Source organism: Ursus arctos, unplaced genomic scaffold (genome assembly GCF_023065955.2).
Source record: "Ursus arctos isolate Adak ecotype North America unplaced genomic scaffold, UrsArc2.0 scaffold_11, whole genome shotgun sequence".
Taxonomy (NCBI): Eukaryota; Metazoa; Chordata; class Mammalia; order Carnivora; family Ursidae; genus Ursus; species Ursus arctos.
In genome coordinates, this window is record NW_026622775.1 from 33,449,649 (window position 1) to 33,455,922 (window position 6,274).

The window sequence follows — 6,274 nt, forward strand, 5'->3', positions numbered from 1 at the left end:
TCATTTCTGACAGATAAATTTCTACAAGAGGAAAGAGAATGCAAAGCAATATACACTCAAATATATACAAGATAAAATTTATGCTAATCTGCAAATTTTTATTTATACTCTTTTATATACACCCCAGGAAGACCTAGCTGAGTTTTGTGCTCATTGCTTTCAGATGATCATTTATGACTACGTCTCTTTGAATTCCAGAAGATGGCGGAAGCATGGAATTGGAAGGGAAAAAAAAATCAAATATCACTGTCAGATAAGATTGTATAAATATATAAGGAAAAAAACGGGAACAAGGTTGAATTTGGCTTGTTAAATATGTATTCATGTACCACTTCTAAAAACCATTTTCATATCTACAACAATTGAACTTACTACCAGTTATTAAGTCAAGCATTCAAGCTCTTTAGCTTAACATAAATAGGCGAGAGATATCTCATCAAGCCCCAGTGCAAGTCAGAGGAATATTTTTAAAAGACTGTTGAGATTTATGTTTTTTAAGAATCTCTTAAATGGTTAATATAAAGAGAAACAATATGAAACTATTACTAACCTGCTCCATGATCCCAAAATCTGTACAGAAAATATGAGCATCTTAACACTAAAAACACACAAAATCTCACCAAAGACTGGGAACAGTATCTTAAACATCTCACTTTGTTCCTGACATCTATGAATATCCCCAGGCTAACATGAGAGCTATTTTTCCCTGTTACATTCACCTTTACACAAATCTCTCTGAAAAGCCTGCAATAATATCCCAACCGGCAGCAATACCCAGTCTACTGGTAATGTCTCAGTGAATCTCTATTCAAGATGATTTGAAGAAAGGCTATGGTGTAAAGTAGAAAAATGATCTCCCTCTTACCCAGTTCTCCAAGGTAAATACTGTTATACTTTTAGAGATTGGTAAGCAAAGAATTTAAGGATGTTACATATTCTTCATGGTTCTATAAAAATGTTCCACCAATAGATGAAAATTCCACCAAAAACACATTTTCAAGTTCATTCTAACACTATAAAAGTTGTTTAATTGATTCCATTCATTTAATCAACCAGGCAAAATTCTATTGATTCTGTAGTAAAATGGTTTATAAGAAGAAAAGGGAACATTTGTAACATTGGGGAGGTAGAAAAAAAAAATCTTGTTTTAACACTGCTATAGATACAAAAAGATTTTCACATTCTAGAAAATTGGACAGCTACATGCAAAAGAATGAAACTTGACCACTCTCTCACACCATACACAAAGATAAACTCTAAATGGGTGAAAGACCTCGAAGTGAGACAGGAATCCATCAAAATCCTAGAGGAGAGGATAGGCAGCAACCTCTACATCGGCCAAAGCAACCTTTTTCATGACACATCTCCAAAGGCAAGAGAAACAAAAGATAAAATGAACGTGTGGGACTTCATCAAGATAAAAAGCTTTTGCACAGCCAAGGAAACAGTCAAAAAAACTAAGAGGAAGCCCACGGAATGGGAGAATATATTTGCAAATGACACTACAGATAAAAGACTGGTATCCAAGATCTACAAAGAACTTCTCAAACTCAATACACGAGAAACAAATAAACAAATCATAAAATGGGCAGAAGATATGAACAGACACTTTTCCAATGATGACATACAAATGGCTAACAGACACATGAAAAAATGTTCAAAATCATTAGCCATCAGGGAAATTCAAATCAAAACCACACTAAGATACCACCTTACGCCAGTTAGAATGGCAAAAATAGACAAGGCAAGAAACAACAATTGTTGGAGAGGATGTGGAGAAAGGGGGTCCCTCCTACATTGTTGGTGGGAATGCAAGTTGGTACAGCCACTCTGGAAAACAGTGTGGAGGTCCCTTATGTTGAAAAATTGAGCTACCCTATGACCCAGCCATTGCACTACTGGGTATTTACCCCAAAGAGACAGACGTAGTGAAGAGAAGGGGCATATGCAGCCCAATGTTCATAGCAGCTCTGTCCACAATAGCTAAATCATGGAAGGAGCCGAGATGCCCTTCAACAGATGACTGGATTAAGAAGTTGTGGTCCATATATACAATGGAATATTATTCAGCTATCAAAAAGAACGATTTCTCAACATTTGCTGCAACATGGACGGCACTGGAGGAGATAATGCTAAGTGAAATAAGTCAAGCAGAGAAAGACAATTATCATATGGTTTCTCTCATCTATGGAACATAAGAGCTAGGCAGATCGGTAGGAGAAGAAAGGGATAAAGAAAGGGGGGGTAATCAGAGGGGAGAGTGAAGCATGAGAGACTATGGACTCTGAGAAAAAAACTGAGGGCTTCAGAGGGGAGGGGGGTGGGGGAATGGGATAGGCTGGTGATGGGTAGTAAGGAGGGCACGTATTGCATGGTGCACTGGGTGTTATACGCAACTAATGAATCATCGAACTTTACATCAGAAACCAGGGATGTACTGTATGGTGACTAACATAATATAATAAAAAAATATTAAAAAATAAAATAAAATGGCATTTAGCTGTTTGTACTTACATTATTAGCTTTAAATATCTTGAAATAATCCAAGTATTTTAAAACACTTGTCTGAGAATATAAGTCATTTGGAATAATACGCCAAACTCCTATAAAATCTCTCAGAGAATAAATTCATAGCTGCATATTTTGAATATACAGTTCTATTAAGCCAGCTTTGCACATGGGCACTCACAAGACTGAAATGCAAAGCATGTCAGACTGATTTTCAGAGTAAACTATGACTATGAAACTCTACACAGCAATTTCTGAAACCTGATGTCTACTTATCTATACTAGGGATCTAACTTCCTTCATTATACTAATTGCCTCCCCCTCATCCCCAAACAAAATAAAGAATACACTTACAAATAAGACAAAACAAATAAAATAGGAGCCCTCTATCATAAGTATTTATTTCACATTTTGTTATATCGATTTCAAATATAGAACATCAACGTCCTATACGTTCCTTATTTAATCTTTTTAACCACTCAACAGATTTCTCTGAACTTAATGTATCAAGTAGTCATTGGATATGGATTCAAACTAAAACATGAAACCAAAATGTAAGGAATGAAGTTGGGGAGGTAAAAATGAGTTAATCTAAATAATATTGATTTGTCCCCAAGTACGATAAACTTGTTCTTTTTTATTAGAAAATTAGCAATAAGGGGCACCTGGGTGGGTGGCTCAGTCAGTTAAATGTCTGCTTTCAGCTCAGGTCACGATCCCAGAGCCCCCGGCATTGGGCTCTCTGCTCAGCGGAGAGTCTGCTTCTCTCTCTGACCCTCCCCCTCTCATACTCTCCTCCTCTCATGCTCTCTCTCTCTAATATATAAGTAAGTAAGTAAATTAATAAATATTAAAAAAAAGAATTAGCAATATTATTACTATTTAATAAGAAACAAAATCTAGACTATCTAAGTTAAAAAGCATTTTTGATTAGAAACTATTTGACATAGTAAAATTTTAAAAACTGAAACTTATAACTTAAATGACAATATATGGACTCATCAATACAGCGCAGAGCCTGACATAGGGCTTGATCTTACAACCCTGAGACCATAACCTTAGCTGAAATCAAGAGTTAGACACAGAACCAAATGAGCCACCCAGGAGCCCTAAAAGAAATGTTTTTCAATATTCAATTCAAAAAGTCATACCACCAACATAGAAGGTAAGTGTATTTCATTCTCCCAAACACATATTTTTATATCAACGTCCTTAATTATCTATGCAAGAGACTGGTATTTCAAGAATAAATGATTCATGGGGTGCCCGGCTGGCTCAGTAGGTAAAGCATGTGACTCTTGATCTCAGGGTCACAAGCTCAAGCCCCAGGTTGGGTGAAGAGCTCACTGGAAAAAAAAAAAAAAAAAGGAAGGAGGGGCCTGGGTAGCTCAATTGGTTAACTGCCAACTCTTGATTTCTGCTCAGGTCATGATCTCAGAGTCCTGGGATCAAGCTCCAAGTTGGGCCCCATGCTCAGTGGGGAGTCTGCTTGAGGATTCTCTCTCTCCCTCTTCCTCTGCCCACCCCCCAACCCCCACTCTCTCGCTCCCTCAAATAAATAAATAAATAAATCTTTAAAAAAAAAAAGAATAAATATGCATCTTACTTACAGTGCATTAAGATTACAGTGTTTACACTGAATACCTACAATGTATGTTGTAATTCATTCGACAAACAGATAAAGCAGATGAAAGTCATAGAATCATGTTAAATTTATAATAATTCACATATAACATAGATTAAATTATCAAAGAAAGGGTTAAACTGACATCTTCATAGCTCTTTGCAGATTCAACACATTTCTATGCCTCTACATACTGATAGCAGTAACGTATTTCTTGACATCATTCAATCTACTTAAAAAAATTGACTGTATAGAGGCTATAGTTTATAAAGCAAGGTAACCAAGTGAAATAACAGAATTTTAATTAATATTGGCTTCTTAGAATTTCTTAAGAAAAGATATACAAGGATTGCTCAGCTGCCTATGAATAATTAAATCTCTTTGCTTAAGCACTTTTAATACAGTAACTGCAGGCTTCATTTTGAAGTTTTTGTTAAAACGAGCAATTGCTTACTCAGGGAAATCACACTCAGTAGTGGGGTATTTGGCTTGAATCACAGCCCATGATTCCTAAAGATATGAGAAGCCAGTGACTTGAATAAAGAGTATTTCTACCTCCTTTTCTGCAATTTCTGTCTCGAAGCCCTCATATTCTTTGTAGGCTTCAAGGTCAGCATGCAGCCACTGACCCTGGAATTCCCTGTTTGGATAGAGAATATAGTCCACACCACTTGCACCTGTAAATTCACTGAAATGATTTCTAATATCATGTAGCAGGCAGTTGTGTCCAGAATTTTACAGTCAATGAACTGGATGGCACCTTGTTTCTCACTGTAGATTTTATAGATTATGGCAAAGCACAACTAGTAATCTCAGGCTGGAAAGATTCTTCTTGAAATAAGTCATCTCCTCCTGAAGTCTGAGGGCTTCGTATTTTACTTAGGAGCATTTTATTAATGTCTTTACCTGCAAATGCTGTAGGAATGAGAGGGAAATACCTTCCCATCTGTAGCCGTAGATTAGATTAGGGAATCCAACCATTGTGTGCATGAATAGTATGGATTTTAGCAAGCTGATGAGCTATTCGTCTGAAAAAGGCTGAGTTGCAGACACATTTTTGATCCAATGTTTTTCTCTGTATAAATTTATAGCATAATTGCATCAAAAACTGGGGATGTACTGTATGGTGACTAATATAACAAAATAGAAATTATTAAAAAAATTTATAGCATAGTTCATTACAAGGTACAGTTGAGCTGTGGTGCACAGCTATGAGCTTGCAGCACTTAAAACCGCTTCACTTCCTCATCTCACCGAGTCAGTCTTATTGCCATTAACTTCTCACCGGCACTGAATCTTCCATTATATTGCCCACATCACAGCCAGGAAGTTTGTGATTTCATCTATAAAGATGCGCAGGTCTCCTCCTGGGGGGTCCCCCTGTGGCCACAGGTGTTGAAGGTGGTTCAGAGACCCTCCTGGCAGCTCTGTTCCTCCTGATCCTGAATCATGATACTTAACTTGAGCACCTCCAGGGAGCCCATGGATGTGACTGTCCATTGTCCGGGAGACAATAGAGACCACTGTATAGAAAGCGACAAAAACCATGGTGGGTACTGACTAGCTGGCAGATACCTGGGACATCCTGAGAGGCTCCACGCATTTGATGCCTTCTCTTTACTTATGATTTAGGACCTCACATTCGTTGACTCCAAATCACTGTTCCAAAGTCGGTTAATGTTCACCTTCTTCCCTCTCTACAGGATCAGTAAAGATGCTTTTGTACTCAAATTTTAGGCTTTGAGGTTTTCCTTGGTTTTACTGATGATAGGATATTCTTTGTTTTCCACTGTTTGGTTTGTTTCTTATTGATTCTATGACTAAGAGCGGAATTTGAAAAACCTTTACTAGGCCCTTAATACAAAGTAGCTGTTCTCAATTCTGGCTGCACATTAGAATTGGAAGTGCTTTTACAGTTTCAGTGACCTGGCTACATGCCAGGCCTTTAAACCAGAACTTTCAGAGCTAAACCCAGGCATCGGCCATTTAAAACATTTCCGAAGTGATTCTAATGCTCGCCCACCAGTGTAGGGTCTCCTACTTCTTTCTCTATGTATTTTTGTTTTGTTTCATTTTGTTTTTATTTGAGAATATGTGTAAATTTGTATACTGTCCACATAAATTTATCTTCGTGGAACCCAT

The 6,274-nt window shown here is 37.2% G+C and overlaps 1 pseudogene; it reads right to left on the minus strand.

Annotated features, from left to right (window-relative positions):
* Positions 1-4,450: 4,450 nt before the first annotated feature.
* LOC113255435 (ethanolamine kinase 1-like) lies at positions 4,451-5,616 on the minus strand (annotated as a pseudogene).
* Between the last annotated feature and the right edge of the window lie 658 nt (positions 5,617-6,274).